Source organism: Centrocercus urophasianus, unplaced genomic scaffold (assembly GCF_019232065.1).
Source record: "Centrocercus urophasianus isolate 14NV4802_14NV808 unplaced genomic scaffold, USGS_Curo_1.0 seq_14, whole genome shotgun sequence".
In the NCBI taxonomy this organism is placed as follows: domain Eukaryota; kingdom Metazoa; phylum Chordata; class Aves; order Galliformes; family Phasianidae; genus Centrocercus; species Centrocercus urophasianus.
Genome location: NW_024884586.1, coordinates 10898181 through 10912743, shown reverse-complemented (window position 1 = coordinate 10912743; position 14563 = coordinate 10898181). Strand labels below are relative to the sequence as shown.

Sequence of the window (14563 nt, the reverse complement as noted above, 5' to 3'; positions counted from 1 at the left end):
CAGTTAAGGAATTCTAAATAATTTGCTGTGAGGGTTCTTCTGGAAACAAACAAAACTTTTCCCTGCCTTTTGAAAAGAAGATATGCATAATCATGAACACAGGATTAGGACATACATCCTAGATGCATGAAGCCTAGCTTTAGGTTTTGTATGCTTTTAAGAGGGCTCAAACCCACATCTCTGACTTCCATGTATGGTACTCTAGCTACCAAGACAAAAAGATGAAACTGCAACATTATTCAAGGAAAAATTCAAAATTCACAGGGTGAGATCTTACGTCTTCTGATAGCAAATAATGATTCAGGATCTCACCTAGAGTGTGAGAAATTTGGATTTTTGTGTATGCTCTACCATGTATTTTACACGGGGCCTGGTTAATGTAAAGTAAGCAAAGGAAGAGACAGGTTTCAAGGCTCTACGGCTCTGCTTTTTTACATCTACTTACCAGAAAAAAAAAATAATGCAAATGCAATCTCCCTAGGCTGGTAATTGTTAAGATCTTTTTAGCAGAATATAACCATGTTAGCAAAAAACAGAGAGCACAACAGACAAAATTACAGCTGTTAGGGCAGCCCTCAGAAAAAAAAAAAGAAGAAAAAAAAAAGAAGTGAAAAATATATATAGTCCAGCTTTTCTGTTCACTTAGCTTTCTTTCCGTCCGAAATAGTCATTGTGCTACAGTGAGAATGGTTCTTCCAAAGGCCTGCACAACTGATCTCAGACTCTTTACACATATTTATTATAACTGGGAAATGTAAACCTTGAGTTAGGCAGCCAATGAACTGATGAATGGATGTTACAGCTATAAAATGGGGTTGGGGCCAAAGAGTGATGTGATCAGGCAACTCTGTCCAGCAGAATGGTGCCCTATGGAGTGCTGGTTTCTCAAAGCGGGTTGGAGAGAAACCTAAGCCTGTTTTCACCTGTGACTGGAGCCCTTTTTTTTTTTTTTTTTTTTTTTTTTTTTTTTTTTTCCCCATGCATTTCTTTCTTCCTAGATTCTCATATATCAAGAATGCAGAATTCCAACAATGCCTACTGGTTTTGTATCATATCTGCAGATCCTGCAATTTCTTACAAGTGATGTTAACAGAACACATTCTTAGATTTGAATAACCTTAATTTTAACTGTTTAATTCAGGATTGTTTCCCAATGTTAGAAGCAGTAATTCTAAGTAGTCTGGAGATGGCACAGGTCCAGTTCATACCTTTTATACAGATTTATGGCAGATAATCAGTTTTAAAAACAAGCAAAAATTAGCAGACTATGAGTTTTTGACAACAAGTAATTCACTCCACCCATATTATTAACTGGACATCTTGTGTATACATATGAACAAATTTTGTTAATCAAACAGTTCTGTGCTGTTAAGTTCAACAAACTATTTATCCTCCTTGTTCTCCAACACCGCCCTGAGCTGCTATTAGTATATAAATCACTTCAGTTTTCCTGAGAAACGTCCAGTTCCTGTGACTCATAACACCACCTACTGGACAATTATGACCAAAATGTGACTAAAAATGTTCTTAATCAGTGCATTGGCCCATGTACGCCAATACACGCACCTGCTTTGGTCACAGTCTAACATGAATTCCTCCAGTGATGTTATGAACGGGTATTTTTTTTAGTGTCAGTGAACAAATACCTGTCAGAATCGAGAACATAAATTCTTCTCTTGCGACTTAGGCCTGGGGAATATTTGCAGCACAAAGATAGAAAATAATAAAATAATGATTCATTTCTGGTATTTATAAAAAGCAGCAGCCTGATGCTCCTTCAGCTAAGCCCTGTGTTTTAGTGTATGATTTTATTCCTATCAGCTAAAATCACGGCTTCTCCTTACTTCAGTCAGTGGGAAGTATCTAGGAGAAAAGTATGGCTTGTTCTAGCCTTTGGAAAATACCACCATGTTTAAAGGTAACCAGACAATTTGTTCTTTACCTCCCAGAAACACTTCAAAGTGCTTGGGAAAATGCTGCTGGATAAAGATGGATACCTACTGAGTGCAATCATAGCTCAACATACTCTTCACTTCCTTTGCATTATATGTGTTGTACGCCCTGAGATCACATGGGAACACATGGGAATTGCTCGGGCATTGATTAGGAGTATATCCCCTGAACTTCCTCTAGCAAGTAGATAAATGTTTGTCAATCAGATGAGACAGTATGTATAAAGAGACATTAGGGGGACTTACAGACTCATTTCCTTGTCTTAAACAGTTACTATGATAATCTGAGCACTCTAACCAAAAGTGATGAGGTGCCGTCTGCTAATAGATTTCAACACACATTGTTCTTGAGTCTCAGTAGGTCTTTCACAGACCATGTGTTGAACCATTAGAGCTCAATGATTTGCAGTGGTAAGTGCAACCTGTTGCTTTTAATGTGCTACGGTATTACAAATCACACTTCAGAAAATCTCAGCACAGCAAATTAAGTGCTGTATATTCTGGGACATTAAACTGCTCTTTTATTTTCCCACTATTTACAGTTAAAAAATTAGATAGAATTACATATTTATTTCTGTATGTAAAATAACACTAAAAGAGAATAAATTATTTGATCTTCATTTTCAGAAAAAAAAATTCTCATTTTGGACAATTCATTTGTCTGAATCTAAGATACTGTGGAGATTATTTTGACAGATGATGAATATATGAGCTCCCAAACCTCTTCAGTAGTAGCAGAATGAGATAAGTCCAATAAAAATGGTAGACCACTCTTAAAACGTGCTATTACAAAAGGAAGAGATATTTGTTTCAGTCATATGATAAAACCAAAGTCTGCATACTCAAAACACGAATCTGAATTGAAATAAGGTTACTCACTGTTTGACCAGAAGTTATCTGTATTTTTTTCTTAGTGTAAAAGATTTTCCTCTTTCCTCTTGGCAATGCTCAGAATACTGTAGGCCTAACATTTATGGCAAAGAGTTATGTTTATTGCTTAGGATGAATAACATACTTTAGATAAAGACATGCAAATCTTTTAATTCTAATACCTTTGGCTAAGGACCAGGAATTAATTATGTTAACCTCAAGGATAATTAAAAATTAAAAAAAAAAAAAAAAAAAAAAAAAAACAACAAAAAGCCTTAATCCGAACTTTGGAAAATTCCACAGAACATGTCCTTCTTTTCAACTCCCCCCCCCCAATAAATACTATTGACAAATCTCAAGAAATCCAGGTTTTCCTGTATGGGTACTTGAAAGGAATTTTTAATAACAAAAACTGTAGAATTCTTTTCTTATCTCTAAACTAATCAAGTAGAACAAATTAATGGAGTAAGATCTGAGTATGTATTACTCACTGGAAGATACTGTACCAGACAGTTCATGGCTCCTGAAATACTTATCAAGCTTTTATTATGTTATTGCTACTAACTGAAGTGGTAAACAGATCACATGATTTAAGAAAAAATCCCATGGTGTAAACCAGAAAATATTGGATAAAGTTAGAAGTATGTGTACCCTAGTCTTGGCCCATTTAGGTCAAAGACAAAAGATCCTGCTGATTTCAACAGCCTTACTTAGGCCTTAGAAGTATTTCACTAAAGTCACTGTGCCTGATAAAGCTCCAGGTTTATTTCCAGTCATACTGCGATATCAGCAATTGGAGCAAGGTACTGCTGTGTTTTGGCACTCTTGATATCATTTCCATCAGTACATACCTGCCTGAGCAGACTGCATAACTTCAGAGAGCCTGTTTTCAGAAAATACACCTTGTTTCTTGAAAATGACTTTCCCAAGGGGTGATACTTTGTGCTATACAGTCATCCTGAGCTGCAGTTTCAGCTTTATGGCATTTCAGCAGTGAGATAATGAGCATAAGCATTGATTCATGTCCTGCTTCAGTACTTCAAATACATGGATTACGGATGGGTGTAAAATAGGATAATACAATCAGGATTTAGAAGCAAATATGTTCACTTAAAGTCAAAATACTGCGGCTACTAATCATGTCTTGTTGACAGAACTGGACACTACTGTTTTTCTTAACAGCAGAACTAATAAGCTCATCAAAGAAGTCAAGCCAGGGGAGGAAAAAGGCACCAACTCCCATTCTAGAAAGCCTTACTCTAATAGTTTTGACTGTATGCTAAAAATCGATTTTCCCTCGTCATAGTATTTTACTTACCACAAGATGGCACTGTTTTTTATTTCTTTATTCTCAGCTGGAACAGTCTGCAGTCCTCTCGTGTTTCATCACGGTCTCTAAAGAGAAAACGAACAAATAGCAATTGTAATTAGCACACATTTATTTCATATATCCGTTTGTTTGGATCCCTGCTCTCTTTATAACAGAGTGGAAGAATCTGGGGGTAGTGGCTTGCAATGTTTATTGCTTGCAGATATTATTTCCTTTTCAGATTGTAAGATGCTTCACAGCCCACCAGAACAATTTGAATTTTTAGATTTAGCTTACGTTGGGTCCACTAAATCAAAGAGCTGGTTGAGATGTGAGACCAATCTAAACATTCTCCTAAAAACATGGTAAATATTTGGATGGACAGGATTTGAGTTTTCAATTCATAGTGAATTAAGGTAAGATGCCAAAAAAATTCTATACAGCATTTCATACAGTTCTACTATAGTAGTGTCTCTTTCATTGTCTATCTGGAAATAGTTTGCATTAAATAAATCTATAAATATAATGTTACTGAGTAGATGCTACTAAACATTCCCATAATAGACTAGTGGTGCCTACGAGGACAGGGGGATTTACAGAGATCCATATTTATGTAAATAAAGAGACTTTCATTAGCTGAAATAGGAGATGATAAAAAAATGATTTCTATCTTAGTTTATATTCAAAATGTTAGCAGTCATTCTGTTTATATGGCTTTATCATGATGCTGTTATGAATGGGAGATTTTGTTATCCCAAAGCATGATTTCTGCAGAATTCAGGCTCTAGGAAAGCTTACCAAACAACTGTTCTTTGAAAAAGTTGATTTGTGCTTCTGTTGAGAATCTGTACTAGTGACTTGCTGAAAGTAGTAAAGACCCCTCCTTCTACAGTATCCCCAGAAAGTATCCAGTGTTTGTTTTCTCTCTTGTGAAAGAACATCTGTTGTGAGCGGTATGAGCTATCTTCTGGGTCTGACCCACCTCTAGTTACTCTTTTAATAACCCAAGTCAGTATGCACAGTAAGTAGGACATGCATGGGTCTCCTTTCCACATAATGGATAGGCAGCAGTAACCTTGCATCTGCTCTTGTGTTAGTCTGTCACTCACAATCAGGGGTTACTTGATGCCTAAAATAATTCCTCCCTTGACAACTAATTCATCTGGGAAGAAAAAAGACTCCATCCAGATGGTGGGAATCTCACAGGCTTTTTTTTTTTTTTTTTTTTTTTTTTAATGGCAAGCCTCTACTTTTTAATAGACACTCAAGAAGTTATATAACGTTTTTGGTACTGTCATGTGCTATTATCAGCTTTTAAATATGTATTCAGCATTCAGAAAATAAATCCTTCCCTGACCTGGCAGAATACTTCTCTAAAAATGTGTGCTGCTACAACATTCTACAAAAGTAAGTTTTAATACCAAATATTGTATGTTTTTCTTGATGTACAAATATGAGACAGAGAAGGGTGGTACAGTGGGGTAAGGAACAGGACAAATGTTTTTCACCTGATGCAATGTCAATTTGCTGAGAATTTTGGTGAGTGTCACCATCTGCACACTCTTGCTAGTTCATAAGCAAAAAAAGTAGTGGTTTTAGTCCCGACACAAAGCAGTTGTCTCTGTGGTAAAGCCTAACACTATTGGAAATGAAGAAGGATTGCAATATGTAGCTGAGGAAATGAATGTATAATATAAATATAATATTCTTGAAAAGATGACTAATTTCCTTACCTTCAGAAATCAGTCTTCAATAAACATCTGTTATGTCTGTTGGGAAACCAACACAGTTTTACCCCACAAAGGGGGTTGTCAGTGTAATTGATTTTCTATTGTTCTCTTGTAAAAGTAGAGGACATCAGCCAGCACGACAGTTGCAATATTATTTTTCATAAATTTAGGTTTCTCGCCTTGGATTGAACCAGACTCTCATAAGAAACTCAACTCTTGTGACTTTTGAAAAGTGAGTTTCTTGACTACGTGTTTGGAAAAAGATTCAAGGCTTGGAGGTCAAAATACAAACAAAAAGGTATCTATATTTGCCATTGAAAAGCATTTGGGGAAAAAAAAAAAACATTTGCTGAATATCTGAGGTTGGAAATAGTGACATTGTATATCAACCTGCTCCCTCGCATTAGAACCAGAAGTGATCACAGAATACACCCTGTGGACAAGAGACGGACCAGCAGCTGCCCTTGCAGACATCACCAAGGTCCCAGAGCTCACATGGCTTTTTGGTGGTGTCTCAGGGAAAATGTATAAAAGAAAGGGCAAAAACACTGCAAAAGGCAGGCATAGGAGGGAAAAAAAATAAGAAGCAGTGGGGTGAAGGCTGAGGTCAGAGAAAAAGGAGGATAATGAAGTGCTCCAAGGCAAAGCATGAACCTGCTTTGAAGAAGCCCATGCTGGAGCAAGAGAACAGTGTGAGGAGGAAGGAGAGGCAGAAAGGAACTGTTGTGGACCCATCGCACCTTACATTCATTGAAACAGGAATTAGGAATGAAGTGGGAAAGGATGTGGGGGGAGATCTGTCTTCAATTTTTGTTTCTCAAAAAAGCCAAAGCTCTTTCAATTGGCAAAAAATTAATTTTCTCCAAGTGACAAATTGGTAAATAATTGCTGGACAGTAACTAGTAATTTCCTTGTCTTTATCTATGCCACAAGCTTTTTCATCCTATTTCTGCCCCCACATGCCCTCATGAGGAAGAGGAGTGAGAGAGCAGCTGAATGGGAGGCCATCCGCTGGATCATCTCCCCACATGTAGACATGTAATGGAGCCTCTTGCTCTGAAGAACCTCCCTGAAAACAAAACTAATGAGGAGGACAAAAAACAAAGATGTGTAATTTTAGGGAAAAAAAAATGAAGTGAAGGCACAGAAGTATTGTATGTTTTGAAGAGTTACATGAGGCATCTGCTAGGGAGAAGAGACCCAGCTCAACACCTTGACATTCAAGGATGGCACTGTAGGCTACCGCCTACCTTTCTTCTCATATCAGGGCTGAAGTATTTAATGAAAATGCTGTTTTCTTGCATTTTGACCAGTTGGCTAGCACTTTATACTCTAAGCTGTAGGCAACAACAGGCATCGAATTTGCCCTGAAAAAATGCTGTGGTATTTCCATCTGTCAGTAACAGATTAAAAAAAGATTGTGTGGATTCTTCATAAACAACCCTAAACCTTCACCTATGCTATTTATATCTAAACTAAAGAAGATCTAGTGATTGATAGCTGGACTCCTATGCCAACTACTTACCAAAAGACTGACAAAATAAATTTGATGAAATCTGTACATCTCTGAAGGGACCATGAGCAAGACTGAATTCTCGGTCTTCACTGTCTTTTCTTAAACCCTGCTAAAACTCCACACTGTTATAGAGTTTCAAATTAATACATCAATATAATAGTTTGAAATCTATTTTCTAGTGACTCATGAACTTTGAGAATGAGTATTTCTTTTGCATGAACGTTACCAAATCTGTATTAAACACTAGCTTATTTGTTTTTAGGGCTTATTTTTCTGCTTCAAATGCTATCCTTAGATTTCATGGCAAACGGGCATTGGAATAGCAAATAACATTTATCTGTGATTGACAAAAAACTGCTAGTAAGGATATTATTTCTTTAAAAGAAGAAAAAGTAATAATATTATGTCTTAATAAATTAGTCTAGAAACATTATTTCATTTCATGTCTTAATAAATTAGTCTCGAAACATTATTTCATTTCATCTTTCTTTTTTTCTTCCCCTCTCCAAAATATAATGAAGGTCAAACAGATGCTGTATGGAAATTAAGCACAAATGCATATATTTCTGATTAATAGGACTTGTAGTGAAGCAAGGTTAATTGGTCAGACATAAAACTGAAAGTAAAATTCTACAGTAGCAAAGAAAAGCTGAAAAGCTTAAATAGAGTGATTTTCCCTATTGACAAAAATTGTGCTGTCACATGCTTGGTGTACCAAAGTGAACAATTGCATGTAGTGCCTTCCACTATGAAGAATATTTTGAAACTGAAATCAAATATGATTTGATTTGTGTTGATATTATCTCATAAATATAAATCTCATTTAATGTGAATTTCCTTTCCTGCTCTAATCACCACGGCAAAAAGTTTAATTGTTTTTTTCCCAGGGATGAACTTCAGATAAATTAATGATGACTATGACTGGTAATTTAACATTACTTTCTTTTTTCTTTTCTCATCTCTTCTTTATTCTGAATTCTAGACATGAGTATCAACATTGATGTTTACATTTATATAGATGGGAAAATGGAAATAAATATTTCTGGGAAATCATCTGTGCTCTGCAGAGCAAGAAGAGCCCTGGGTACAAAGCCCCATTGGTCCTAGAAAAGCCCTGCCTGATTGACATTTTGAAACCACTGTGAACCAATAAACTAATGCTTGAAAGTTTTTAAAGTGCTTATAATTTATTATTTTTTACACTAGATGCTTGATCTCAGGGATATCCCTAAACTACATCACAAAATCATCCAAAACCATTCCAACTTGGGAGAGGAAGGAAAGGGAAGTTATAACATTCTTGGGGTTGTAATGGACTTGGATAAAAACAAGAGCTGTGCATGCATGCACCATGCACTTTGTCATCTTCTCTGGCAACAGTGAATTAATTCTGCTTACTTTTTAACAAAAGCCAAAGCACTGAATTGCCTGCTGGGTGAACTTCTTTGAGCAGAGCTTGTTGTACTATTGAAGTTTTTTCTCGTATGTCTGTTCTTTTAGACTGGTACAGTGAGAAGCTGACTCTTAACTTCTGAAACTCCTCAGGATTTGAAGGCAAGGAAGTTGGTCTCCCACTCCCAATTCATGAATTAGGTCAGACTATGAGAGATAATATATAGCAAGTCTCAAATCCTCATCTGTAGCGATCAAAAAGCCAATTAATTTAGTTTAATACATAAAAATCTTGCTCCTTTATCTAAGAAATCTACCAGTGCCCTATCTTGGTAAAACCATATCTTGCTTTTTCTGTATTTCAGATAACTTAGTTTTTGTAAAATAATATTTTGTATATTTAGATTAGCTCCAAATTCTCTTCTAAATGCAGCTTGAAAGATCTGAGTAATGCATGAGTAATACATATGAGGCAAAGCAAACTCTGAAATAAATATGAAGAGACACTAGGAAACTTTCTGGTAAGCCAAAAGGAGAAGTAGGCTCACTTACAGAAGAAACAATCTTTTTTAATGGAAAAATGATGAAAAAAAATAATACCAAACAAGATCAGAGCCAGCCCTGTAAATCAATGCATCTTGCTTGTTGATTTACAACCTGATTAAGATCGACCATTTTCATCAGTACTCCATTTCCACCCTACTTAAGTGCACTATCAATTATGTTACCCTGCCTTCTTGTGAAGGAGAGTGAAGGGTATTCTAAACATGTTGTGTTATTTTATCCACATTCTTGTTTCTAAGATAATTTTGAAGATTTCTAATCTCTATCATAAAAGTATTAAAAAAGTATTAAAAAGTAATATTTGAATCCAATGTCTGTTTCCACAAGTGCTTTTCTTTTGTACTGACATTAATAATTAAGTGATTTCTCTTTAAACTTTCTGTAAATGTCTTTTACACTGTAACAAGGGAAGAAATAAGGAACCGATGGGGAAAGGTAAGGTCAGTGCACCAGATTCTTTCACGTAAGGGTTTTTTAAGCAGGATCAAACTAGCTATTACGGCTTGATTTATTTTTTATTTTGGCAGTAACTCTGTAAGTGAGCCTTTGTGTTAAAATGCCTGTATGGAGCTGCCCCTACACACCATTTGTTGCATCAAAGACTTTCAGTTTACAGCTATCTCGTAGCACCTGGATGCTACAAGGTTTGCAGTTCTCACATTTTCTGAAAGTCAATGAACTATAAAATAATTAGCACAGAATCAGGTCATTTAACTTGAATCAATTTATGACACTGTGTTTTCTCAGTGCTGGCTCCATCACATACGTCAGCACTGCGCGGGCAGTCCCATTTGTACCACCTTAAAATTGAATTGATCATACATTAGTTAACAGTTATTCACACATTGCCCTGTGGAATAATTTCACAAAAAGCTGTATAACTGAGGAGATGAAAAGGAGTTGGATTTCACTGCTAGTTTAATACGTGCAGCTGTTTCACCCTGACATCCCTTTGCTAAATGTTCAGGAAACTCCATGCCCTAACACATCATTAAAAGGCAAAAAAGAATTCCTAATTCTCCTGAGCATCTCAAATCCAGATAAGAGTGATAGCCCAAAATATATCATCTGCATTAAGTCCCATGTAGCTATCACTTAAAAAGAAAACTTCCATAAACTACTTCCGAAGGATAGGAATTCTAAGAAAACTGGACTAGAGATTTAGTTGAACAATAATATTATAATCTGGGGCTAAGACTAGCAGAGTCTGAATCCAGAAGTTCAGTTGGCAGCAGTAGAGCCACGCTTGCAAATCTTGTACTGTATCATCAAAGTACAGACTTTGCTATCCTTGGAGATTCTGCTTAGCCTTTGCATGCTGCCAAGGGCTAGGTGTGCAACTAAATTACTATCTCTTGGATTAGAAACTATCAGAAAATATGCTCTAAAAAATACGTTAGTGATTTTGAAGTTCTGGTGTTAAAAGAAAAGAAAAAAAAAGAAAACCTCCAAACATTACTTTATTGATTCACAGTGGTTTCAAAATATCAGCCAGGCAGGCTTTTTCAAAGCAGGAGGAAAAGAGCAGCCAGAGGGAGAAACCACGTGGATTTAGAGAAGCCACGTAATCAGTGGGCATGCCCTTCAACCTGATGATTTTAACTAGCAGTGCTAACTACTCGACTTAATGAAGTTTTTCCAAGGAGGAAGGGCACCTTGTTAGTGTAGTGTCTTTGTCCAAGAATATACAGGATGTTTAGCAAGTCCCTTTAAAACTGAGAAGGGAGATGAAACGGTGCTTAATGGTGATGAAAGTCTCATCAGCATGAACTGATATTGCTGTGCAAATACAAATTTTTTTCCTCTCTCTCCATTTTATCCAGGCAATTCTTAAAACTGAAAAAGAAATAAGACCTCTCCTGGCTTCTAACTTTAGTATTAATAGTGCTGATGCTGCATCATTAGTGGTAAAATACTGGATTCATAATCCTGAAAGCAGTGGTTGTAACATAACATTTCCTTGTTATTCGGAGTATAAAACTGAAACTGACCAAGTAGTTCATATAAAGCTTTTAACTTTTACGTGGGAGAGGGGATGAGGAAACTTGCCATGTTAAAGTGCATAAATTCACCTCTGAGTTCCAGACATGGGACGGAAGACCAAACAATTCTTTATGTGCACAGATATATGTTCAAGTGGAAAGGTTGACTGTGTGCTTTAATCTTGACTAAAATGGTGACTCAGTCATGACCCAGCTGCATACATGAGTGAATTGCTACTGCTATTCAGCCATTAATTTTGGCTAAATCATTTTACAAGAATGAGGGGTCTTGGCTACCCTTTCAGATTTGTTAAGGTTCCACTGTAAGAACTAGGTTACTTCAAATTTTCCCAGAAGATGTTGTCTTCTTTCTTGTACCAGCTAAGTAGTATTTAAGTACCTTGGAGAACTAAAGCATATGATCACTCACTGAAGAAGAATATTTTTATAGAAACTTTTCCTCATGCTCATAAAAATTGCTGACACAGTAAAAATAACTGAAAACAGTCTGTAAGCTCCTTGTAATTTAATTTATATGTCTGAAGGTGTGAAGTCTCTATGGTCAGTGCAAGGGCTAGCTCTGGTATTTGCCAGTGTTGCTTTTTGTCTAATCAAATGTGGTTGATAATGGGATTCCACTGAATTTCATGACATTAGCAGTCAGTGGTACAAAATAATGTGGAAATATGTGTTAGCATACAAATTTCATGTTCTGCTCCTTCTCTCTACAAAACTCGTTTATCCTCATGCTGCTGTAAAATCTTCAGCGCTGTTTCTTCCAGTGCATATTGCTCTAATTTGAAAGAGATTCTTAATAGCAACCTCTGAACCAGTCTGCTCTCATGTATTGGCAGATTTCTTATTGCTCATATGGTTCAAAACATTGCCTCATTGCCAGATTTTTCGTAAGACCAGGAATTGACAGAACAGTACCTTTCTCTTTTTTCTCAGTTTGTCATCCATGCAATTTATAGTGATATAAATAAGTTCTCAATGTGAGGGTCAAAGAAACTGTACAGTGAGAATGAATAAGTAGATTTGTACAGCAATCTAGGGAGTGTGGCTGGTTAACGTCTACTTATTTTAGTATTAACTTCTTCAGTTGTTTTATATTTAGATTTCACAATAATGTTTAGAATTTTCATACTGATAAGTGAGAAATATATTTCTCAAGAAGTTGTTGGAGAGGCAATAACTTAATTCCTCAAACTTGCAGACCTCTAGTCAATCAAAATGCATTTTCAAGATAGCCAAAATCTCCAGTCTACTTCGATAGTTTTATTACATGATTTTCATGCTGGTGGTCACACTTGAATTCTTGCCCTACACTACATAAAAAGTTGCTTCTCTAGGTATGATGCTGCAGCTTCAACCATTCCTCTAAAAAGTTCATTCTAAATATAATTCTGCTAAAAAGTCTTATTTTGATACCTGCTAGAGGGATAGATGGACTTAAGCTTAAAAGGGTTTAAAGTAAACAAGCAAAGTAATACATGCTTAACAGCATTTGCTGGTTTTGGTCCAAGCACTTCTGCTGCTCTGCAGCAATATTACGTTGTTAAACTGCTAGAGTTTGAGTGAAACTATGGGCATCTCATGTGACTCTGCTCACTTTGCTCTGGTTCAAACTATTTATTATGAATTTCAAATTCAGAACTGCTGCTGTGAGATGTTTTGGACACTACATGGAACCTATAAGTTTTGCAGCATTATGCTCTCTCAACATGGTGATTTACTGCAATTTTTTAAGTTTATTTTGAACCTTATTGTTAGGAAATATAAATGCAAAAGAAATTTCGATATTATTTTTTTCAGAGCTATTAGCACAGCTCCCCAGCACTGAAGACTGGAGCAATAGAAACAGACCTCCTGAAAATATTTTACCACATTATTTTGAGGCTACAGATAAATTATATGATCACAAAATGAAGAAATGATACCCATATGCTTGCAATTTAATTTTAGGTGCTCTGTACCGGTATATGTAAGTGCCTGTTACCTTTGTAATGGAATGTATAGCTGAGAATCTGTTCCCTCCAGCTTCCTGCAGCACTCTCCTGCAGCCTTTGTAGCACTGTCCTCTCGTAGGCTTCGTGGACTGGCAGAGATCTAAGAAAATGCCTGAAAGAGGAGAGGAATGCTGTCAGAACTTTTCAGGATAGATCTGAGTTGTAAAGGGGCACTGTAGCAAAATATGAATCAAAGGAAGTCAATAGGTGAGAAGAGATGCTTCTGAAAGCAATACAGAACTCAACTGTTCTGTATTTTGGCTTCCTCTTCCAAGAAGCAAGTAGGCCTGAGACAGAGCCCAGCTCTTGTCCTTGTGTAAATCATGAGGAAAAAATGCTAAGAGCATGACTTGTGTAAGCAAGCTCAGAATCATCACTGGCTTCCCAAAGCAAACCCTGGTGCTATAGATCAGGTTTACAGGCTGTCATAGGAGTCTTTCCTGAGAGCATAAGTTGGTCAGTTTCTGAGCCAACACCGAAGGGTATAAGGTTATAACAGTTAACATACACTTGAATGGCAGAGCACCATGGGTCATTGGTAAAATGGAAGGCTTAGCAATGGATCAAATTGTATCTGCCAAGTATATTTATCTTTCTGCTTGCTAAGTGTTAAAGAGTCCTGGTGACACTGATAAGGGAACTGTTACTTATATTTGCAAAGCCTAAATACATCGGGTCACGACCCTGATTGGATAAGTGGTAGCTAACTCTTATGGCTTCCTAACAATAGAGAAAAATTACAGCACTGGTAATTGGGCACCAGCTATGGAGGAAAATGTGAATGGCAATAAGTACAAAGGCAGATTATGACTTTCTGACTCCTTGGCATGCTTTAGGGAGTATATGGACCATGCCACTTTAGTCTGATCTTCACAAAGGAATTGTCTTTGAACAAGCCGAGACTGACAGCTTTTTTCTGACTCTGTGTGAGGTTTAAGTCTGGGACCTGGCACTCATGTCACTGGTGCATGACAAAAAGTAGAGAAGTAACACTTTAGAAACACAGTAGGCCTTCTGCTGCTTCTTTTGTTGCCTGGACAGTCCAGTGTTCTTTCGTATCACAAAAATACAATAAAGGTGCTAGCCATCGATTTGGTCAAGGATGAAACTGGCATAACAGACCTGCAATGGTGCAGAACTAATCTGCAGCCAGTCCTTTCCTGTGTGATAAGCCCACACCCAAGTAACCTAATCTGCAATGGGAAATCACACACACAAAAAGTGCCCAGCATTTAGTGA

At 36.7% G+C, this 14563-nt stretch overlaps 1 long non-coding RNA gene across 6 annotated transcripts in view; it reads right to left on the bottom strand.

Moving 5' to 3' along the window:
• The window catches only part of LOC122158137, a 62507-nt gene that overhangs the window by 6853 nt on the left and 41091 nt on the right, over positions 1–14563 (bottom strand). For 5 of the 6 annotated variants that reach the window (XR_006168141.1, XR_006168140.1, XR_006168144.1 and 2 more), the window contains 3 exons: positions 13315–13436; positions 4141–4217; positions 2832–2916 (listed from right to left, as the gene is read on the bottom strand). This is a non-coding gene — a long non-coding RNA (uncharacterized LOC122158137). The remainder of the gene's footprint in view (positions 1–2831; positions 2917–4140; positions 4218–13314; positions 13437–14563) is intronic. The other variant, XR_006168142.1, reaches the window with a different exon arrangement.